At 32.7% G+C, this 26,150-nt stretch overlaps 1 pseudogene across 1 annotated transcript; it reads right to left on the reverse strand.

Moving 5' to 3' along the window:
* Positions 1 to 247: 247 nt before the first annotated feature.
* LOC148602934 (arylsulfatase B-like) lies at positions 248 to 25,907 on the reverse strand (annotated as a pseudogene). Its single transcript, XR_015916785.1, has 15 exons — positions 25,849 to 25,907; positions 9,790 to 9,908; positions 9,293 to 9,404; positions 9,048 to 9,098; positions 8,410 to 8,531; positions 7,599 to 7,687; positions 7,096 to 7,191; positions 6,935 to 6,951; positions 6,384 to 6,484; positions 5,250 to 5,370; positions 4,490 to 4,626; positions 4,070 to 4,128; positions 2,843 to 2,969; positions 1,847 to 1,979; positions 248 to 1,121 (listed from the first exon to the last, which is right to left on the reverse strand). The product of XR_015916785.1 is annotated as an arylsulfatase B-like (transcript).
* Positions 25,908 to 26,150: the final 243 nt, after the last annotated feature.

The following is a 26,150-nucleotide window of genomic DNA, read 5'->3' on the forward strand; positions in this document are numbered from 1 at the left end:
GGAACAAATTGATATTAAATACTTGGTATAGTTGTATTTGTATCATGTTGCAGATCCTTTAATGTCTTACCCGATACTGTCAGAGGTTGTCCGAATCACTTTCATCATGTGCTAATATTCATGTTTAAGATTCACTTACTAGGAAGTATTAATCGGTCAACGAAAGCTATATTTTTTATAAAGTCTAGTTGGCCGAGTGGTCTAGAGCGTTAAACATAGTGCAGGCGTCGTTGCCATAGATGTCAGAGAAGAGAAGGGGTTCAAATACCGTTGAGTGAGCGACCAAATTCTAGAGTTGGGAAGTAGCTTAGACTTGATTATATATATAAATATGTATATCACATTACTTTAATATATGACGTTGTGTACATCAATGATTGCAATGTATTTGTTCCAGAGATATAACTTTTTATTTGAAATTCCAAGATTTTAGAGAATGTGACTGACGACCTACATCTCTCATACATATTCTTGAATATGTTACAGACTTTGACCTTCACAGAACAAAATGACGGCTTTCTTAGAGAGCATACACTGTTAACATGTATCTATTCAGAGGACCTTGTTCACCCTTTGCTTTTACTTGGGTTTTTGCTGCGTGAAAGTTTTGATCTTTATGTGTTGCATGGCTTCATTTGCTGGTGGTACTGTTTTTTTTTTAAATCCATGGACTTTCTTGTTTGAGACTTGAGTTTTTTTTAAGTTTGTTCTTATTAATGTTAGTAGCGATTGGAAAAAACGAAATTGGTAAAAAACAAATGAATCTATAAAATGAACTGATTTTTTGATGTACGAGAAATCAGTGATATGAATAACATTTTAGAACGCCAAGAACGTACAAATAAAATTAAAACATTGTATTTCAAGTGAAATAAAAAAAAAGGAACAAAACAAAAGAGGGCTCCAAGGATATTACTGAAACCACTATCGTATACATTTCCACATCATTAGCACCACCTTGGTGTGCAAAACCCGCCATAATTATTAGGGTTAGAATTTGGATCATTCTTTCGCGATACTGGTGGCACAATATATTTCTTAAAAATGTCAAGTCTTTCCTTTAGTTGCCTTAAAATATTACTTTCCTTTAAATGTAGATTGTGCCGCTCATTTGGATCATCAAAAAATAAAAGCAGTAAACATTTACAGATGTATATATGATAAGTTACTAACCAATCTTTTCATTCGTAGTGACTTTTTAAATGCTTGCAAAGTCAGCACAGAATGATGCTTGCGAAAATAGAATGGTAAACAATCAGAACAATTGCAGTTGATTTTAAGTGAATATTTAGTAAATAATATGAATCTATATTTGAACAAGTTCAATGTTAAGCTAATACAACTAGACTTGGAATTTCACTGTCGCCAAACTTAACTTGAATGATTCTTTGATCAATCTTCACTATCAGTATTGACTTTTACTACCAGTACTATCCTTAGTGTTCTTTATTCAGAAGGATACATAAAATTTGTAGATTTATTTTTTCTGGAGTGCAATTTGACAATTTTGTACGCAAAATGATATAAAAATATGTTCGCGTTTCTAATTTTGGCGAATACTGGGTAATAAACTTAGTTTTGAAAACCAGATATTTCGGCATTTTTAGTCCTACCACCAAACATTCTGATGTTAACACCCTGTAGAATTACCTCCACAGGATTTACTTGAATTCGACTCTCCGAACTGCAGAAAAAAACTTTAAATTTCTTGTTTCATTTAATAACAGTGCATGTTTTGTATTCAGTCCATGTTATTGATCAATTTATCATCGTAAATAGGATTTAAATTTTTTTCATGCGCTGATAATATACGATTAGATTCAACAAAAGATTTATAAAACTTACTTAAAACGTCATATAATTGATAATATCCTAAATCGATTGGTTTCTCGACTTCCCCATCTTCCTCAGAGGTCGGAACAGGGTACCAGCCATTACAAGGACCAGCATATTCCTCAATTAGTTTGTAATTACCGACTCTGTAAATAACAGATTTAAATCATATTGACTTGACAAATCTCGATATACTGCACACGTCTTTCAAGGAGGCTTTAGAGAAAATATATTTGGCATTAATATGTTAGAGTTATCTCCCTTTAAAAGAACCCAGGAACATAAGAATCAAATATGTAGGGCGATCTACACAGGCATCATATGATTCATATAAATCGAGCACCATATGATAATCATATGTTTCGGTATACATATGATTATCGCATGATTATCATATGATAATCTTATGTTTTTCACGAACATATGATAATCATATGATTATCATATGTGGCACATTTGGCTGTGTATATTCCCCCCAAAAATGCTTACAAGAAGTACTCAGAATGAAAACTATTGATATAGTAAGCCAATTCCTTTACTGAGAGATTCTACCTTGTGCAATAACATTTGAATGTTGTATCAGAAACGTATTGTCAATCAAACACACCTGTGTTGAACTACTATACTATCATTATTAGTTCAAGTCTTGATTTTGCAGTGATACAAAGAAGTATCAGAAACCGAAAAGGATTACGGACTTAATTACCCTGATTTTGTTTTTATTTTTGTGTTGCTTTACGTCAAATTGAAACTAAACAATACAAATCTTGTGTAGGAAATTAAACTGAAGTTCAAAACCTATACAATTAAATGGCCTGAAAAAGCGGCAATGTTGCAATGTACGTACTTGCAGTGGGGCTAATACATTGAAGACATCACCGGTGTTTTTTTTTTTTTATTTCATATAAAATAGTTGGTATCTTTTCATTTATTACCACTTGAACCATTTAACAATGCATACTATTGAAATCAACTACTTAACTTAAAAACAGGTCATAGAAACACTTACCTGATAGCAGCATGCCCATTAATAGGGAGCCATGAAGTATCTAGGTTGTAAAAGAATTCAGTCCTCCTTGTTGTTTTCATCCCGTTACGTCAAGTATCCCAGTGGTTTATTCCATCAATTCCAGGTACTGTTTCAATGAAAATAATGAATTATCACATGTAAAACAGAAATGATTTAGAATTAGTTTGACGTACGTTAAAACTTCGAACCTAGGCAGGAGAAATTGGGTGACTGGAAAATTTTAACCGATCAAAAAGAAGTTCTAGAGACATTCCGTTTCATTGTCACGTTCCAGTTTGGTCTAACCGCGGAGTAATTCACACATGAATAAAAATGCTATGTATGGCAATAGGCAATGCTAAAATGGTTTTCCACGATATTTAGTATTACAATGATAGATAAGAAAAACATACTATATATTACCATAGGCGCGGGTCTAGAGAATAGGAAAAGAAGACGTGCCAGGCCGAGTTCATCAAAAAAAGGGGGTGTTAGGACATCATTTACTATTTTTTTGTAAATTTTACACCGGAAAATGCAAATTGTTCAATAAAAAGGAAGGAGCCAACACCCTGCACCCCTTGGAGCCGCCACTGATTATCAAATCATTTCGTCTTTAGTGTTAGTTTTTATCGTTTCTCTGTATTGTGTTAATTTTTGGTTTCAATTTCATCGAATTTAGTGCAATCTATAAATTGTCAATTGAAATTTAAATGATGTTTGGAATTTGAGTTCAGGTTCTATGACACAAGAAATACCACAACAATTGATGCCATAAATAGTTTCCCTCAGTAATAGGATAATTATTTGGAAAGAGTGAATAACCAAAAACGGGTGCCGAAAAACGTCTAAATTTAACGAGTGTGTGGAACCTATTCCGCACATGAGTTAAATCATCAAGCGTTCTTTGCAGTAGTCATCATATTTTGTTTATTCACGTTAACCAATTGATTATCCTATTTATATTATAGATTTTATTAATAATCTATCTATATTTTCAACATTAATTTTAAATTCTGTGATTGCGATTGATATCAAAGTTTTGAAGTTTTTGCCAGAGAAAGTCTGAATGTGAGATTTCACAGTGTAAATTATCATTTTTTTTACACTGGGAAATTCGATAAAACACCGTCAATTATATAATAAATAATAGTTATATAATCACTGAAATGAATAAATGTACTGTAAACGTATTATTTATGAAAATCAGTACACAGCAAAAATTACCTTCTTCACCACCAGCTGTAGCCAAAATAGTCGGCATCCAATCAACTGCATGCATCATTCTGTACAATCATAAAATTTTAATTATACCTTATCTTAAACATCGCACGAGTACAGATGTAAGGCTGATATCTATAATACCGACGTAATATGAATATTAAGGCAAATAATATATTCAAATAGCTTAACTAACCCTACTTGTCATGTCATTCTAAGTATCTTCCTTAATTAAGCATTTGTTTTAAAGGATGCATAAAGCAAAATAGCAAATACAAGAATTACCAATGAGAAATATATTGCAAATTTCGATATGCTGTACACGAATTCCATGAAGACACCCTCCATCAGCAGCATGCTTATTTATTACCATAAAAAATCAAGAACAAGTATTTTTTTTTAAATTATGCTACATATAAGTCTTACCCTTCAAACACAGTCTTCTGTTTCTTTAATCCAGCTCCGTTAACAAAGGCTGCTGCTCGAGTTTCCCCTTCATAAACTGTTATCTTAGATCCTCGTAATGGATAGTTGTTGCCGTAAAACTGTGGCCAACCACCTTTCTGAAAATTGAGAATATGAAATAAAAAAATCAAAACTCAACAAAATACTTTAAAGTGTAACTGTTTGTTAGAATCAGGCAAAATGGGAAAAATCAGAAACATGCATGTCAAAACCCCACTGATCTGACAATACAATTTCACTCAAAGATACTTTCTCTATTTGAAAAGACCGTTATTTGATCTCTGCATCACTGGATTTGCGAACAAGTTTTCAAATAGAATCTTAAAAAATGAGGTTTGTGACAGAGTCATCTGCCCTTGAAATGTTCATTTTCAGTGAATTTCAATTAAATTGTAACTCAATGGCCCAACATGATGTGGCAGAAACAGTTATAGACCACACAAACATACTGTTTTATTTCGTTGTTGCACTTCCGAGATCAAAATGATAAGATTGTAATCAACATATCATGTTCTAAGTATAAAGATACACACATACAACACAAAACATGAAATTGTCAAAATATCACTAACAAAGTAACAAATGAAAAGTTTTGAAAGTTTTGGCGCGGGTTAAAATATGGACATGACAATATAAGTAATAAAACTCTAGTAGTAATTCCACAATGAGGTAAATCATGAATCCGAGTTAATTCTAGCAGTAATAGAAATAAAGGTCTTACATCAGCAGTAAATATAATCAGTGTATTTTCAAACATTCCATTTTTCTTCAATGATTCTGTGACGTTACAAATTGCATCATCCATAGCAGAGACCATACCTGTAAAATATACCGTGTTAGCAAAACAAAAAAAAAAAAAAAAAAAAAAAAAGAAAAACAAAAAAACTGGAGACTCTAGGGTCCTTAGAACGTGTTAAATTTATTTTAGGATAATTTAGAAATGTCTGGTTTGACAAATTTTCGTATGATTCAGGGTTTGGTTTAAAACGAAATTTATGTAGTAAGAGATGATTTTGATAAATTACAAGTGTTCGACTATTATGCCCGGATTTTCTGAAAATTATTAAAAACGTTAAACATTCGACTAAGTAATTTGTTTATGTTACCAAGAGTTGAGGAGTTGTTAATCTACAAAAACAATTATTTAAACTCCTACACACCTGACAAGCACGTTAACATAGTGACATGGAGTCCAGTAGTTTTACTTTATACGAATGTTACTGCGTTGATATATATTTATATATATAAGTCGTCACATTCTGACATTATATATAAAACTTTATCTGCGAAAGCTATATTTTTTCAGCCCTGCTATGTTTACATTATCTTCCCTGTATCAATTTGATTTCATGGAGCAGTGTAGCGAATAGAGTGGTCGCATTCTGAGACTGCCAGAGTTCACGTTATCTAAACGTAATTTAGGACAACGAAAAAATTGTTGCATGCCTTTGACTTGATTAACCTACGGTAAAAAGTTAGTGAGTATATCGAGATGTATTTTAATATAGCCAAACATACTGTTCAAATCTTTAGAACTGGTGTTTTTCTGTTTATAGGTGACTTTACAGTCAGTTTTAATAGTTATCTTTTTTTTTCGTATTATATGATAACGAATAACGATTCAGGCGAACACGAATATTCAATTTGATTGAAAAGAACATTGAAATCATTGACGCTTATTTACAATCGTGTTTTTTATAACTGTAAAAAGGTTAAAAGATTGTTGAATAATTCTGAATCAAGAACACATTTGATATTTCTTATTAACACAAGCAAGCTTGAAGCTAATGTTTTCGCGTTCTATGCGATTCTTTTTTATACAATTACCAGCGCAGAAAGTTAGACCGTTTATCCATTGTTTAAGGAAAACCACATTGAAAGTAAATATGTAAATATATACTCTACCTGTATAGCCTCATGAACAGATTGGAATGGAAAATACAGAAACATGGGTTACTCCAGCGAAGAATCATGCAAAATGTGATATATGGTTGGAAAGCCTACATATTTTTATTTTTGATATTTTGTTTAAAATGTTTTAGTAAACAGAAATTAACAATTGGTTTTTCATATCACCCGTGCTCATAGGAGATAAAAATTATATAGAATGCACTGTGAATTTCAAAATTCTGTAAATGACACTCAAATACAATAGAAACTATTGGATTTTCAATGTTTATTATCTCCTAAGAGCAGACAGATCGGAATGAATAATTACACATTTCATAATATACACCCATAAAACAAGGTAATTAAAAACAATAAACAGTAATTTCTTATAATTCAATTTTAGTATCAAAATACATTGAAAAAACCATTGAAAAAGGTTGATGACGTCTGTGTCATACAAAGTTTGGTCTATGAGTTAATGGACCAAATTTTTTATTCAATGAGAAAGCGTGTTACTTCTGAAATATTGTTTTCTTCAGTAGTTGATTTGCAAGCTAAGTATACATTTCCATGGTTGCAACCATGACAACCTACTGTTGATAAACCCAGGATAGTTATTACGGCAACCCGCCGTTTATTTCGTTTATAAATCCAGAGTGGTTATTAAGGCAAATTACGGTTGATAAATCCCCAATAGTTACTATGGAAACCTACCGTTGAATATGTGTCTGGTTTAACTGGTTCCTTGTTATCTCGAAAGTCTGATCCGCCTACTTTACAATATATAAAAAAGTCAGCTTTCTTAATATAGGTAGCTAACATGTAATAGCAGTATTTAATAAGTATGACTGTTGTTTTCTAAATAAATCGAGTAAAAGAGAAACAGGATTCACGATTCAAGGCAAACCAAATCCAGGATGACGAAATGGCCAAAATAGCGAGAAGAATGAAATGTAAGGAGCCAAGGTAAAAAATGCCAAACAAAAGAAAGAAAAATACAGATATGAAGACAAAAATGTTCAACCCCCTATAATACATTAACGGTTACACTCTTATTTTTTCCAGCGCATCAGCAATTATTTTGGTTAAATTATCATAAAAACGGTGTGAAAAGTAGGTTGGATCTTATCATGGTCTAATTCGATTTCAGTTACTCGTAAATTCACATCAATATACTTACAAACAGTGTAGTTATAGTAGTCCTCTCGACCACTGTAATATCCATAAAATGTATCAAAACCTCGTAAAAACGCAGAGTTGGTCCCATTACTTCGTCAATCTCTCTTCAGAAAATAACAAATCTAGAAGCTAAATAAATATATTAAAAATATCATTCATTAATGCAAATTTATAATTCATGATATGTATTTAATAATATTAATGTCAATTCTGCCATTTTTGCCTCCATACATATTTTGAAATTTGAGAAAATTCCGGCTTCATTTTTCAAGTAACTAAAAAAATGTGTGATTCTATTTTTAAGTTTACACCACAGATACAATAATAATGCTATGATCACAGAAGGGTATACCGATATTTATATATTACTTTCCAATTATGTGTGTATTGTATCCAAGCTCTTTCAGTTTCTGTGGAAGAAATGTTCTGTTCAGTGGTGCACAAGATGGTGAGTTGAGTATGTGTCTGGTTTAACTGGTTCCTTGTTATATCTTGTGGTAGCAATGCTCCACGCTCAAACGTCAAGAAGTAAGAACGAAATGTTCAAGTTCTTATAAGTAGCCATCACTCGGTCTGTCATGTGAAAACTGACAGAAACAAAATATAAATCATAAACGTGCTCAAACAAATGTTCAAGTTCTTATAAGTAGCCATCACTCGGTCTGTCATGTGAAAACTGACAGAAACAAAATATAAATCATAAACGTGCTCAAACAAATGTTCAAGTTCTTATAAGTAGCCATCACTCGGTCTGTCATGTGAAAACTGACAGAAACAAAATATATTTCTATAAATTAAAATAAAACATGCACCATACTATTTTCCCTTACTTTCCTATAGCATGGGTTGCATTACCAAGTTCTTTTAGTTTCTGCGGTAGAAAAGTCCGATTCAATGGTGCACATGACGGAGCAGAAGGCGAAATCACCCAATTCTGTAACAGGAAAAAACAGAATAATCATTTTGTTTATTTTGGTGTGTTGGAGTTCAAATATTTTATTGAGAATTTTCGTGGCATTAAAAAAAATAAATAAATAAAAAAATTAAAAAAAGGAGCACTTTTCCTTTCTGCGGAAAAAACACATCTAACACCACCAGCAACTTCCCCTGATATGCTTCCAGTACGTAACATATTTTGCATGTAAGTAATTATAAAATACATACAGCGAAATATTCTAGAGTTATTTTAATTGAAATAACAAGTAGTCAGATTAGTGCGTAAATCGTAAGGTGATCGCATTTATATATGATAATGCGCGAATAATGATCACATTGAAACGTTTGATCAGCATTATATTCATTATTATTCATACGAAAATCATCATGAAGCATTAGTACGCATGATCTTCATGCGTGGAACTTCTGCGCATGTATTTAAAAAAATTAGTTCCTTATTTGATTAATTGCATGCTTTCCTGCAAATCATTAATTGAGAAAAAAAAAAACATACCTGCAAACCAGACTTGAATGGATAAAACCAGACAAAAACGCATTTCTCGACCTACAGAAACAAAATCCAAACTGTATACTAGTATTTACGCAAACTCCAAACTGAAAATCATTGATACACATTTAAATGAACATATCAAAATGAACAAAAGATTGATGCCCATGGTTCTTTGAAAATGATAAAATGAACTAATTTTCATTGTGAAAGCATTTGCAATATATTGTATACTATTAACGACAACTTACGGTGTGCATAATGATTGTACATACGACTGGTTTAATATCATTCCATTCTTTGCTAGGTACTCGATGTTAGGGGATATTATATCTGGATTGTGAAATCCAACATCATCCCAACCTGTGGATGGAAAGTGAACAATCTGAAATTAACGTCACAAGATATATTGATATTGTCATACATCGCTACGATCTGCAGGAACGTGTTATCAACTGCATCATTTAGTTTGATTGTCATCATTTTATTAAAGGTAATAAAGTCTACCGATAGAAAAGTCACCATACGAACAGTATTGATCATTTTGATTGATTTATAAAACGAAGAAGGAAAAAGCCGAGACTTCGCTATTTTAATTTATAAGTCTAATAAAGTAACTGATCTCAAAGTGAAGCACAGGAACAACCATTGAAATCAGATTTGCTCAAAAGTGCTTATAAAGTCATATTGATAGTGTGACGAGAAAAATGCATTTGTAATTATTGCAAATAGTCTTTATAGTACTTACCTAAATCATCAGCAACTATAAATAAAATATTTGGCTTTTGGTCCGCCGAGACAACAACTAATACAGCTACCAGCGTTAAAATTCCATACAAAAGTTCCACAACCCTAGTCTGTTTAATCCTGAAATGTAAGCAGATTCATAAGCGAAAAAAAAAAAACCTTAAAAAATATCAGTACAAATGACGAAACTCTGATTACTGTGCAGTAGGAATAACTCTGTAAATGAAAATAAAGCACAATAAAAACTGTTGGATTTTCAATGTGGATTATCTCCTTAGAATAGACAGACTGAAATGAATAATTATACATTTCCTCATATAGACCTATAAAGCAACTTTATAACAAAAATAAAAATGTGAAGGATTTTTTTTTAGGTTTATCACATTTTGCAGCGTTTGCATGATTTTTACAAGGACTATTACTTAAGACTTAAGAACGGATCCCAGGAAAACATGTAAAGTAAGAAAGCATCGAAATTATGTCAACAATATTAATAAGCACCATTTTAAAATCTTATATAAAATCTTTAGAAATTCTAAAATTCTTTATTGACACAAACTCATAATGCAACAAATTGTTATGGGTCAATGGCAATGATAATACAAACAAACACTATTGTAAACTAACATGTTGAAGTAGTTAACATAATATGATACAGTTTTACATTATAACATGTTATTTCTTATATCAAGGAATTATAATTAAACATTAGATTTAAAATTTGTTTGAAATTTGTAGCTGATTACATAAAGCGTACTTTATATACTTACATTTCAAAAGTAAACAATCTGTGATTAAATCACTAAAAATCGATTAATATATTTATATATATTTATCCTTTAACTGTTTCGGCGTATCACGTGTATAGAATTATGCACGCATTGTTGCGTTTCAGACAGTGATATTTAAGTATAACACTTTTTATTTTGGCAGTAGGTAGTTTGATAAAATATACTATGATGGAACCTTAGTGTTTTTTTTTGTGATATATTGTATTATACAAACAATGTAACGAGAAAAGATTGGTTAATATTTCAGACATTGAAAGATAATAGTGTGCGATGTCATTATAACGGTATTCAACACGATATAAAGTAATAGTCGTATACGTGTATAGAATTATGCACGCATTGTTGCGTTTCAGACAGTGATATTTAAGTATAACACTTTTTATTTTAGCAGTAGGTAGTTTGATAAAATATATTATGATGGAACCTAAGTGTTTTTTGTGATATATTGTATTATACAAACAATGTAACGAGAAAAGATTGGTTAATATTTCAGACATTGTAAGATAATAGTGTGCGATGTCATTATAACGGTATTCAACACGATATAAAGTAATAGTCTTGAAGCACTGAGAGCCTTGTTTCTGACTGACAGGAAGTGATGAAGAGCGGAATCCGTCATACAGAGCTAGATAGTTTCATATATTCATCACTTAAATGTATGGAACGCCACTGTCTGAGGAGATACACATTTTTGATGTACTGTCACTTTTACATTACCTGCCGTGGTTTAATGATTACATTTTGCATTTATGTCATGTAGTAACGTCGTTTTGTCTCAACATTCTGCCATTTCTTTTGTAGGTTCTGTCGTTTTATTAATAAGTTTTGTTAACATATATTTACGTTATGTGAATTTATTTTTACACTCAGTGTTTTTCGTTTACACGAGGTCGTTTCGTCTTTGCTATATTTCGATATATCATTACTTTATGTGGTTTCGTCTTAACGTGATGTGGTGTCTTCTTTATATACAGTGTATCTTTATCTACGTTATTCAGGCAATATCCAATGACGAAGATACCAACCGGAACTTTTCTGTGCGGATCAATTTTATTATGGCGTCCATTTCGTTAACATGAAAGACAATGTAGGGTTCAAAAGACTTGAGGAACCCTTAACGAAAGAAATAAAAATTGTGCCTAAATGTTATTGGGGAGCTTTCAATTTACGACATGGAATACTTAGGCGTAAAGGACAGGGAAAATAATGAAGATTAGAATGGAATGCTGAACATTTGGAAAAGATAAACTACCATAGATGAGAATAATCTAGAGTTAGACACCCCAAAATAAGTACTTGCAGTTTTTATAGTCAAAGTTTACAGTTTTTGACAATGTCCTATCGGTTTCAGAGAATACTATTTACAGAAATTTCATGTGAGACAACATTAACAAGAACCAGTTTGATGGTACAGAATATAACATTTTAGTTCAGCGTGTGAGAGACATTTCATTACTTTCCATGTAATGGTAAAGTCATACTACGCCAGAATGCATGACTTGGGAACCCTTCAGGAACACGTGACACTCTTCTTGTTTGTGGGACTCCATATGGCCAAAACTTTAAGTTTCAGATGATTATTATGTTTGAACTAAGTGTGGTGTCTGTGATGTTTGAGTACACTTTCCTTTGTAGTTTTGGCTGTTGGAATTTTGCTGCACTTTGATAATTCGTTATTTCGTTTATTCCCTTTCAAAACCGGTGTAAAAATAGGGCATTAGTGGTAGTTCATTGTCAATTTGTAGTGTTTTTGCCGATGAATTACTAATTCATTTTGTACCTGCTGGTTGTCGTTATAGGTAATTTTAAAGGTCAGAGCAGCGATAGTTTTTTCGTAGAGAAAACTAATATCAGTACGAAAGCCTAGCTAAATTTTTATAACGACTATATTGACTTGTTATAACAACATAATTAATTTGTTATAACAACTAAGTTTACTTTTTATTTCAACTTAAGAAACATATTTATTATTATTTTATGTAAAATTTAAAAATTGTGTTGCACATGATATGATTTGATTCCCCATTATTGTGTGTTTTTGTATTTATTTTTAACATTTCTTTTCTTTTCTGAAATTTGAAGTTTTCTGATTTTGACACTTTTCCGTCATAAATAGCAATAGGACAAATTACTTAGAATGTACTATGAGTAGGGGAGATAACTATGTTAGGTGATTATTTTAAAATTTGCAAAACGTTTTAGTTGTAGATAATTTACAATAGCAATCATTACTCACTGTTTTAGTAGAAACTGAGTATTTTTAAACCAGAACTGATATCTACAAAAGAATTTGATGAGAGACGTTTTTTTACGCATTTTCTCTATTTTGTCTGTTAGGCAGATAGTATTCAATGCAGATATTTTTGACATACTCGTCTGTTGATCTAAATTATATCCTCTTCCTACTAATACCTTTTTATTGTTTTAAGATATTTTGTTTAATAAAAAGGGTCTAGAGAACATGTTAAAAAGGGAGATAATTCATAAAAAATTACAAAGAAAAAACAACAAATTAAATAGTTTTAAAAATTTAACTAGTGATATATCAGCTCAATTTTTGCTATAATTTTAATTTTTTATAAGAACATTTAAACAAGGAAATTAAATTACCATCATTTCCCACACACTTATAAATCTAATTACACGTAACTTATTATACACATAGTTAAATTGATAGTTATAATTCTAATCTGAGTCTGTTAATCCAGCGACAACCAAAATTTCTAAAAAAACAATGCATGTAATTCCGTAAACATATTTCAGTGGCGGATCCAGGAGGAAACGGCGTTGAAACACCCATTTGTGGGAACATTTTGTTAATTTTGTGCAAATCGCTGGCAAAAATGTGCAAACAATAGCCTGGAACTCATCTGTAACCCCTTTTCAAAATATCTGGATCCGTCATTGTATATCTGCTTTTCCGGAGAAACAAGGAGAGGAGAGTTTCTTTGTGCAAAATAAATCTAAAAGATGAGATAAGAACTCATATTACAGCATGATTTAATGTTTGAATTTCATGTCAACCCTATGATACTTTCTTGAATTAAAATAAAAAATAGATATCACACTGTTATTACAATAGAGGTAATTCTGAAATATAACTTATCTATGCTAACAATCAAATGCACATTGATGAAGATACAACTAACAAATTAAATAGGCATTTTTAAACGAATGCTTACGCAGTGGTAGATCCAGAGGAGTCCCTGGTTGAAACCCCCTCTTTTTAGAAAAGTTTGCTAATTTTAAGCAAACTTTAAACAAAACGGTTATAAAAAAACATGTAGCCCTCCTTTTCAAGACCATGGATACGCTCCTGTGGGGGCAGTTTCACAAGCGACGAACCCGACACTACTTAAAGGTAAAAGGATATCTTGATTTTCTACAAATTCTACTCAAAACATTGTTAAGGCTTTCTTCGTGCGGCCCTTCATTTTATTCACGCCCCCCCATTAAGAAATCCTGGATCCACCCAAGCTTTAATATGCCACCAAAATAAAATGAAGTAAATTAATGACTAAAATATTCTTTCCTACAAATAGAAAATTTAATTTATCTCAGTCAAACTATATTCTTTATTCTACATGCTTCATCCAATAATACAACAATATTTCCCATTCAAATGTATGCTTTATTTCTCAATGGATTATTTTGACTTGTCAATGTTAATCCATTTTGATTACCAATTACTTACCATCAAAGACCACTTGAAAAAAAAGAAGTAAAGGCATAGATTATACTATGGTGAATCGTGGTAAATGAAAAAGAATCCTCGAGGCGAGGACAAAAGATGTATAGACTAAATTGATGTATTGCACGGTAGTTTGATCGGGATTTTCTAATAAAATAAACAGGCAAATATTTATTACTATGAAAATAAATACACCAAATTCAGCGCAGTGTTTCATATTCAAAGTTTAAGAAAAAAAAATTGCTCAACGTACATGCTAATAAATTGTTTGTACATACTTAAAGTAAATAAAAATATAGACTTAACGCCACAAACCTTGACGGCAAACAATTTCGTAGAATGTTGGAGTTCTATTTTACCTCACATGATCATTACCTTGTTCCGTTTTTAGAATTGAACTTTATAGTTAAGTACAGATACAACAGTAACTATTGGTGTTTTAATATTTCAGAACTATATATATAGTAAACGTTCAGTAATGCCGTTCGAATTAAATTATTGAAATATTTTCACGAATTATATCTCAAGATTATGTAATTTGTGGGATAGACATATTACGTATAAGCGATCATCTTCATTGTTTTCATTGATTGCAGTAAACTTTCGGTATACGAGATAAACTCTCACATCTTATAGTGATAGTGATACTAAGAGTTGTATACTTCATTTATTTATAAGATGACGCTTATCCTATCGAAGAAATATTATATTTACTCCAAGATGGTATCCACAAAATGCGTTCACTAATTTAGTCCATGTGAGTGATCTGTCTATTTTTTTTTTATATTATTTGGTTTTCGTCTCCGTCTTCTTGTCTTGTTTTTCTTTGTATCGATTGAATTTATGTATTTGTTTTGTTTTGAATATTTTGAATTGAGGTCAGATAATATGTAACTATTAAGTAAAAATGCAAACGTCTCAGAATGTGACTCTATTCGCTACAATGCTCTATCGGATCAAATTGATACAGGGAAGATAATGTAAACTTAGAGTCGTCACATTCTGAGACGTTTGTATAATACTGGTTTGTTGTGACATGCATCATTAATTTGATCCTCTATCCAACATAATAACATCTAGATGAAATGTCCAGTACTACCATACATAGTGTATTAAGTAACAGCCCTAGATTAATCCTATGAGGAGGAATGACCCGGCCAGCGAAAGATATATTTTTATATAGCCTAGCAGGCCGAGTGGTCTAGAGCGCTGGACTTACGGCAAGCGGTGCTGCCATAGATGCCAGAGAAGAGAAGATGTTCCTTGGAGGGAATGACCAAAAATTTATTTGACAGTTCTAACATCGTCGGGAATTTTTCAGACCCTTCTATATTTTTAACCAATATCCTTCTTCGGCATAAAACTAATAAAGTTCAAGATCAAAACATAGATTCAGAAGCTGAATCACGTACGCTATGGGTGATTGTACTTTTATCGAAGATACATGTAAGCAAATGATAATGAATCTGAATGAAAATAACAAAGGGTGTATTTTTTTTTATCAATAATAAGAAATGAATTAACTGTGGAAAACAATTAAGAGCAAGACGCGTTACTAAATACATTGAAAGATGTCTACAGTAGAGGTTGGGAAGCACTATTACACACTGAGGTGAATTCATCTCAGACGCAAAAGGAAACCGTCATTAACGTCTTCAACAGTAACACAATTCTCGACAGTCAGAGTAAGACAGGCAGCAGTGTCTAACAATAGTACAGGCCACAGTAGCACAACTCTCGACGTTCAGAGACAGGCAGCAGTGTCTCACAATAGTGCAGTAAACAATTTTTCTTCTTTTATCTTTGCATTTGGACATTTCGTCCCCCTTCACAAGTTAGAATAATGGAATACCTCTTTGCACAAAGAATCATTTGTAGTGTCTGTGAATGTAGATAATATAGTTTACTTTGTGGGAACAAACGTCAGTATTATGAATATAAATCAATGTTACCTGCTTTATTATTAAGTACGAAGACCGATTGTGTCACTGACTGGTGTAACCTGGCTGTTTTGTTTCTGTAAATTAAAGATCTACAATATATGTAAACTGATTATCCAATTTAAAAATGCACATTGGATAAAACCTCGTTGGTTATTGATATCATATCATAACAACATTAAAGAAAATGTACAAAACCTGCTTTTGAATAGGAAAAAAAATTCATGGATTCTGCAGCATTATTTTATTTTTCTGTCTATTTTTGTTCAGCTTGCTTCTTTCCAACCTAATTGAATAACTACCTGTATATCAGTAAAAATAAATGTATTGGATTAGTTCCTAGAGTGTATCTTTTATTCTTATACTGTCTTTGCAATCACCATTTAAAGCAAGGCGGAGCTAAAAGAAACTCTTCATGAATCTATATATAACAGGACTTCAAACGGAAATTACTGAGGACATAAATATTAGAAATTACCTTAAACATGGGGCATGTAATAAATATGAATATAAATGCTATGCAAAAAGAGGAAAACAAAACAAAACAAAGCAAAAAACAAAAACAAAACAAAACAAAACAAAACAAAGCAGAAGTGGACTCGTTTATCTTGTATCGCAATGTGCTGTCTTCATTAAATGCACCAGTTCCCTTCATGCTATGGAAAGCCTTGACCCCTGTTTTAACACAGTATACATATTTCTTTCGGATTTTAATTGCTTTCCTTTCTTTTTTGGCTTTTATCATTATTTGCATGTGCATGCTAATGTAAAGGTACCATCTTGTGGATAACGAATGGATAATTTTCCATGTGCATGTTAATGTAAAGGTACCATCTTGTGGATAACGAATGGAAAATTTCCCATGACATTTTACTCATGAATATATATATATCAAACTGAAGTAAGTATCGTAATGAATGATGGATCATGTAGACACTCAATATACTTCCTCAGTGGTTGTCGTTGTTCATTGTTCGTTTTAGGTTTTTTTTTAAATATTAGGTCGATTTTTTGGTCTTTTATGAAAAGTTTCACTTTATTTCTATTAAATAAACGACATTTTTATTAAAAAGAGATTAAATATGTACTAATAACTTTCTCTCTTGAATTCGTTTTTTGTTCTCTTTTCAGGAGTAATTGTATCCTCTAATATCTCAAATGAACGATCAGTTGAAGATCAAACTATCCGTTAGTATTTAAGGAGTTATCAAGGGAACCTCGATTGTAGCGGGAATTCAGAAATGTAATTCAGTGACAAGTCAAGACATGGAAAACAGACGCACACAAACAATAATAAAATTAACAAAAAATAATACGTACAGAGCAACAAAAATTTATGAGCAACTCGGGCTCCACTAAATACTGGAAGCATGGACCAGATGCACCGGTAGGGTAATCGTCCTCTGCTTTTCTAGAATTACCTACCGAGCTGTTCATAAACGTCAGATCTGTGGTAGACGAAAGAGCAAAGGAAAACTATGACACGTTGAAAATATCGGTTCTCATGGTTCAGGTGGAAACACTGTAACAATCAACGACTTCATAATAATGACCGTTAAACTTCTGTAGGGATGTCTTTAATCTTGTAGAAACATAACCCTGTTCATGAAGCCTAATTGTATGAAGTATAGCGCGGTACAAAATGTATACATATATAGGGCAAAAGTCTGGCATAACGAATGAGTTGTGCTATGAAAACTCCATGCGCAGGTGCGGAATGGTTGTTACCACAGAAGAAAGGAAACAAAATGAAATATCGTATGGTTTGGTCAATGGTTTTCCTTAACCATCGATATCTAAGTGTAGGTGAAGATATGGGGCTGACTTCACAGGGTCTGTAGTATCATTTATTTCAAGTTGGGTGGATTAGATGCGAAGTATAAAATCAAAGAAACTAGAAAAGCTTAACGATAATACATCATCTATTGCGGAAACTGAGATCAAATTGAAAAATCTGGGTAAATGATGCTTCTTTCTTTGAATTAGATCAGCTATAAAGTCAGCAAAATTAGGATAAAGAAATACGTCAGCAAGTAGCGGTGCACAAATTGTTCCCATTTTAATGCTGACCGTTTGTTGAATGACATATCCACTTCACTGGACAAACATGTTGTCGATAAAAAAAATCCAGCATTTTGAAAACATTTTCTTCGGTATATTTGGCAGATTATTTGGAAGCGTTTTAAGACGTATGAAAAATCCTTTATAAGTGCTAAATATCAGAATCTAAGTGAGCCGTCTCTTTTGGAGTAAGAACGATGAATAATGTTTTTGGGTCGGAATTTTAACTGCGTATGGGGAATAGAAGTATAAAGAGTATTAAGAGTTGAACATGATTGATGGATCGTTGGGGTTTAACGCCCGAGCGGCAATATTTCAGCTATATTCAGGCGATGAACATGAAATGGATGATAAAATGAACATGAAATGATGAAATGAAAAATGGGATGGGACACAGGGAAATTGGGGGTCGACAAATTTTAATTGCCACTGGAAATAGGGAGAGGTGGATAAGGTCGGGAAATTTAACCTCTTTTTGCGGAGCCCTATGGTTCCTACTCCGGACAAATACCACAGAAGGGTTCTTTAACGTGCGAGGAACGTGACATCTTTCCCAACACGGTGCCCCCGGCCAGGGTTCCGAGCACTATTTAGTCGCCTATTCTTTTGACATCCGGACCCGCACGGGGCAAAGAGTCGAACAATTATAGGTTTTAATGCTATGCATTCTGCGTCCAGAAGATCTTTCGAATTTTTCAGGATCATCATTGAATTATTACCACTACGGAAGTAAAAAGTGTCGAAGTAGGACTAGTACTGAATGCCATATTTTGCAGCTGTGAGTATAGACGTTAGCTTTTAATAGGAGCTTGGCGGTACATTTTGCTGATCCATGTATGTAGCATTGCTTGTATGGATTCTTATGGCATTATGGTTCCATTACCTAGATGATAGCTATAGATCACAATTATCGTCTTTGGTAGAGAGACCGACAGAGGATAATATTGATTTATGTTTTTCTAGAGGTTTTGGAGAGTGTAGTAGCAGTATAAATATGATTACTGCTTTTATTTGATACCTCTTCCTCTGATAATAAACATTGCATGTAATATAATTTACAGACAAAGACGATTTTGTTTTGGGATTTGTCGGTTTTTACGACAACACATTTGTCAAATATGTCCGTAAAAGATCAGGATCGGTCGGTGATCGGACATCTCTTACCACCAAAATGGTACAACACTTAGGAAAAGCATAGCAGAACAGTTTATAGATGCATGAAAAAGTGATGAAATCATTAACTCAATCATACCCATACTGACGAAAAAAAAATAAGTGGGGTCATTGAAACTCATGTCCAGAGCATTGTAGACAATGACATTAAACCACTCTCGCAAAATGTTGAATCACGCGACCAAAAAAAAATATATATATATATATATTTGAGCTTAATGAAAGGTTGTGCAAGCATGCAAGCAATGCGTAATTACACGAAGACTGGAAAGAGCAAGAACTCGCAACAAATGGCATGACAAATGGCATTATACAAAAAGATGACCAGCTAGAGTCCTGACTTGAAAATCAAGAGCATTATTCCAAAAGAACTTGTCTAAGGTTGCACAACATACTAATACCAACAGATGAGAATGGACTAGTTTTTCACCCTGTTGATACTGAAAGCCTTGTTTTGAATGTCTTCAACACTAAACTAGGCCTTGGCAATAAGAGTAAAGAGATAGGTAGATCCCACTTAATTGGACAAATATAAAATGGAAAATCTCAGATAATAGTCAGAGTCTACAAAGAGAGGGAGTTGGTATATTCTAAAAAGAAGGGCCTAAAAGATGACCAAAATGGTACTTCCATCACAGAAAACTTGACAGATTTTAGAACAACTTAACAAAAAAGCTTGCTTTCTTGGTTGAGCCTCACTGGACATAGGATGGCAGATTTTTTGTCAATATGTCTAAAATTTTCACAAACAAACCACCATGACATTGAAAGGCTAGAGAGGGTGGTTTCTCATTTGCTTTTGTTACTTTGTATGATAATTTTCCATGTGCATGTTAATGTAAAGGTACCATCTTGTGGATAACGAATGGAAAATTTCCCATGACATTTTACTCATGAATATATATATATCAAACTGAAGTAAGTATCGTAATGAATGATGGATCATGTAGACACTCAATATACTTCCTCAGTGGTTGTCGTTGTTCATTGTTCGTTTTAGGTTTTTTTTAAATATTAGGTCGATTTTTTGGTCTTTTATGAAAAGTTTCACTTTATTTCTATTAAATAAACGACATTTTTATTAAAAAGAGATTAAATATGTACTAATAACTTTCTCTCTTGAATTCGTTTTTTGTTCTCTTTTCAGGAGTAATTGTATCCTCTAATATCTCAAATGAACGATCAGTTGAAGATCAAACTATCCGTTAGTATTTAAGGAGTTATCAAGGGAACCTCGATTGTAGCGGGAATTCAGAAATGTAATTCAGTGACAAGTCAAGACATGGAAAACAGACGCACACAAACAATAATAAAATTAACAAAAAATAATACGTACAGAGCAACAAAAGTTTATGAGCAACTCGGGCTCCACTAAATACTGGAAGCATGGACCAGATGCACCGGTAGGGTAATCGTCCTCTGCTTTTCTAGAATTACCTACCGAGCTGTTCATAAACGTCAGATCTGTGGTAGACGAAAGAGCAAAGGAAAACTATGACACGTTGAAAATATCGATTCCCATGGTTCAGGTGGAAACACTGTAACAATCAACGACTTCATAATAATAACCGTTAAACTTCTGTAGGGATGTCTTTAATCTTGTAGAAACATAACCCTGTTCATGAAGCCTAATTGTATGAAGTATAGCGCGGTACAAAATGTATACATATATAGGGCAAAAGTCTGGCATAACGAATGAGTTGTGCTATGAAAACTCCATGCGCAGGTGCGGCATGGTTGTTACCACAGAAGAAAGGAAACAAAATGAAATATCGTATGGTTTGGTCAATGGTTTTCCTTAACCATCGATATCTAAGTGTAGGTGAAGATATGGGGCTGACTTCACAGGGTCTGTAGTATCTTTATTTCAAGTTGGGTGGATTAGATGCGAAGTATAAAATCAAAGAAACTTGATTGAGCCTCACTGGACATAGGATGGCAGATTTTTTGTCAATATGTCTAAAATTTTCACAAACAAATTATCAAAGACCACCATGACATTGAAAGGCTAGAGAGGGTGGTTTCTCATTTGCTTTTGTTACTTTGTATGTAAGATTTTAGTTACTTTAACTTTTTTGTTATGTATGTCTGTTTTCTATGTCTGGTTCCCTTGATTACTCTTCTACAATAATTATCACTCTCATATGTATTACAAAACATCATATAAAGTAGAAATTGTATTACTTATACCTGGCTCATTTTGAAAATTTGCTAAAATTGCTTTCATAGCCACATTAAATTGTCTCCCCTGAAACATATCACACCATTAGGTATTTTGACACATACCAGTTGCAAAATTATCTACCTTCGAAGGATTGTATACTATTAGTATATTTATAATGATGGACATGCAAAAAGCAATTAGTGTATCATGTTACTGCTATATGAAATAACGGTATAATTGTTTCCCGTTCCACTCACCAAAGATCAAAATTTAAAAAAAATGGTAATAAAAAAACAGAAACAACTTAAAAGCATCAATTTTATCGTTGATATGAATACAAGCATCGAATATTATCTTACCCTTTTAATTGCAATCTTGAGTGGAGCTGACCGCTATAATTGTATTATAATTCTTGATACACCTTCTCTTCTACTATTTGTGTTATTTTCCTGAGAATGTGTGCGCTACATGATTGGCAAACCCCTTCTGGAGTTTCAATAGATGTTTTTGTCAAGTAATACCCAATCAGTCATGTTTAGGCAGGTTACAGGGGTGCCATAGGACGAGGGAAAATGTTTTCTACAATTATTCGAAAACAAGATACGTATAAAGATATATTACTTTCCAATATCCAAATTACACTTCTTATTGTCCAACTATCACTTTGTCAGAATCTAATCCCAAATACTAATATCCATAGAATCAATAGATAGATATTTGTCTATTTGTAATGTAAATATCAGAAGCTTGGGAAGAAACAAAGTAGAATTTCTCCATTGTTTTGCAGATGAATTTGATATGGCAACGATCACTCAAACACATCTTGATCCCGGTGTCGATATAAAGGATCTGCCCTCTTTCCCAAAATGTGATACATAAAGACAGAAATAACTCTGGAGGTGGATACTAACTTACGCTAAAGACACTGTACACGTTAATTGAAAACCTGAACTTGAAACAAACTTAGGTGAAACAATTTTAGTTGAAGCACTTAGTAACGGTAACTGATTTTTCCTTTGTTGTATATATCGGCCAGACTTGTCTAAAGGCGGATATTGGACACGACGTTCTCATGCGATCGATAAGTTGATTTTATTAACCGTTTTAATCTACAAAATGTAATTACTAAACAGACATGAAGTACATATTGTTCTTAAACCTTGCTAGATTTCATCATTATTGAAATGTGTAAAATGTTAACACACACTTTTCTTTCAATAATTAAAGAATGTGTTCCATCAAAAATAGTAAGTATTAGAGGTAAAGATAAACCTTGGTTCAATAGTGAAATAAGGAAGGCTATACGTGTTTGTTATAGAATCTGGAAAAGAAATATGGTTAACAACTTGAAAAGAACAGCAAAAGAAAAAAAAAGAAAATCTAGATAACTTTATTCTTAAATATACATCTAATCCAAAAGTTAATCATAAAATTATGAAGATGCTTTTAAAAACTGAAAAGGTTCTCACAATATTCCACCTTTAACAAATGTTTTAGATATTCAGTCAATGTCGAGTACGGTGTACGAGGACGATGAAAAGTTTTAAATAAATATTTTATTCTATTTCAAACATTAAAGAAGCAAATAATCCTTTACCGAACATAGAGCGAAAATCAAATAATAATATATTTACCATAAATATAAAAAGTTCCGAAATAACAGATTTTATCAAAACTTTAAACCCGAATAAGGCATCCGGTCCTGAGATAATAAGCCACGATATGCTGAAAATCAGCCCCGAAATAATGTCAATCTCTTATAAATAATATTTAATAAATCTCTTCAATATTGCAAATTTCCCTCCAGCTGGAATACCACAAACGTGACTCCAGTTTTTGAAATGGGATACCGCTTTACCGTCGAACTACAGAGCTATTTATTTTATCAACTATGTTGGCAAAGTGATGGAGAGAATAATTCATAAACGTGTCTACAATCACTTATTTGAAAATAAACTTTTGGACGAATACCAAGGCGGGTTCCTCCCGGGATATTCAACAGTGCACCAATTATTAGAGCTTTACAAATCTGTTCTTGGTGGATTAAAAAAAGTAAGCAAGCTGTTTCGTGACTTTTGTGACTTCTCCAAAGCGTTTGATAGAGTGTGGCATAAAGGTTTACTGCATAAATTGAAAACATACGACTGGTGATCATTTCGGCGGACAAAAAAGTATCTTGGAAACAGTCAACAAAGAGTTGTAATAAAAATACAATGCCCCCGTTTGCAGTGTCTTATCTGGAATTCCACAAAGATATTTGTTAGGTTCTCTGTCATTTATCATTTTTATAAACGATATACAATGTATCTGAAAAGCGAGTTCCATTGACAAGACTTTTTTGAAGATAATACATCATATGGAGTTTCTAGTAACAATCTTGTTTATACTCAATCTGTCATAGATCATGATCCTGCTGAACTAGAAAGTGGTTGATGACGTTTAATCCGAATAAGATTGATGTCTTAATGATTTTGCACATAAGTATACCTAATATTAGCATTAACTTCAATAATCAAGCAATTCCGATTGTTGACTCTCATAAACACTTAGGTGTAACATTTAATCAAAATGGCAAACTGACAACATCATAAAAAGTGCCATGGAACATATCAACGTGATGCGAAAGCTTAAATATAATATTTGAAGGAATATTTTTATTAGAATTTGCATTTGAAATGTGAAGTGTAGGACAACTGTAGAATAGTTTATTCGAATATGTTAAAAAATATCTAACTTGAAGCGGCTAGATTGTAACTGGATTACCCATTTTTACCAAGATAGATCTAATCTACGGCAATACCGGATGTATGAGAAGAAAACTCCAAATGATTTATACACTAAAAAACCAAATTGCTCCTCCATTTCTGTGTAATTTCTTCCTCAAACAATTCAAGATACTACTAACTATCCCCTAAGAAATGTTTCAGATACAATATTACCCTTCTGTAGACTCTCTATAACAGCAGAACTACTTATTCCCTCTACGATAAGACATTGGAATAAACTAGATCAATCAACAAGAGATTTAGATTCGTTATCAAAATTCAAAAGCGAACTAAAGCCTACAATAAAAACCAATATCCACAAACATTATGCTTTCGGACCCAGACGACTTAACATTGTTCTAAAACAAATGAGAGGCGGAGCATCATTTCTTAATTATTACCTTCATAAAGTAAACATTATTGGTAATCCACCTTGCAGATGTGGATTCGAAGTAGAAACTCAATGCCACTATTTTTTCGAATGTCATTTATGCAGTCTCTTAAGGCAGAAATTAGGGAATGATCTTGCGTGGTTACCGGTAAATTTGAAATATTTTAATATGAACATGAGAATCTATCCAACGAAAAAAACGTACTATTATTAAAGTCAGTTTTTGAATATAAAAAAGAGATTTCTTGTTTCTTAAGTTTAAATTACTTCCGTAGAACAGGCACACCATGACGCAAAAGCACACGTGTTCTCTTCTATATTTAACCTTTCAAAGTTTTCTATTTCCTTTCTTCATCTGTTTTGCATGATTAATTAAAAAAAAACCCAACATATTTCTGAATGCAAATGCTCATTAGATTATTGCGTATTTCTTTAAAGGGAAAAGACTTCATAAGAAAGATGTACACGTACTTGTGTCTAAACCCTTTTGTACGTTGTTCAACAAATAAAGTATATTAAATCTAAACTATATTTAGACAATGTTTTTGCTATATCAGGGCCTAATATTATTTACCTAATTAAAACTTTCAAGCGTTTCAAAATTAAAGACCTCACAGCCTTTACTCACTTTGACAATGAATCACTAGTACTCTCAGTAGTATAGTATGAGCTGTAGACTTATTAGTTTTGCGGATGGAACACCTCAATGCGCATTCGCACGGGTTGGCGTGGACCGAAAGTGACCGAGAGCAGGAGGTGGAAACTGTGAAGATTGGGTAAGACCGGAGGTGGGCCTTGGGTGACCGGAAGTGAACTTAGATCGGGGACTCTTTACCTAGGAAGGGGAACATTTTAATGTTGGGAGGGCGAAAACGATCCCACAGGAACCCCTTTGAGAGCCTTTAATAGTTTGGCTAATCTTTCTAAAAAATGGGTAAGTCTTTCTTTAGTATGGTTTTATTACACAACAGTAATTTCTTTTTCTTCTATATTTTATTTACAATTCATATTAATTGTTCTACTCGTCGGGAAGTCGTCTGTTTTTATTGTTTTTTTCACTTGGGGTCCGTCAATTTCCACTTACCTTTTTGTCTTAATATGAATCTTCTTGCTTCTGCCGTCCAGAAGCGTTGGCGTTTCCATTTGGTGATCTCAGTTTGATGTCATTTCTTTTTATTACTCGATTTACACGACCTCTGGTTACTGACCGTCCCAAACGCAACCTGCTATTTCTGATGAAATGTATTCTCATTATAAAAAGTCATGGGATGTTTCCAATGCATCTGATTGTAACTGTCTTCCGTTCGATTTGTTAGGGTCGCAATACATCAGCGCCGACTGTTATTGCCGGGCTCTTAGATCCACTTGAACCTTGGTTACGTTTAT

The sequence above is a fragment of the Perna viridis genome, chromosome 11, assembly GCF_037379345.1.
Source record: "Perna viridis isolate PV_CMFRI_1.1 ecotype Kerala chromosome 11, ASM3737934v1, whole genome shotgun sequence".
NCBI lineage: Eukaryota > Metazoa > Mollusca > Bivalvia > Mytilida > Mytilidae > Perna > Perna viridis.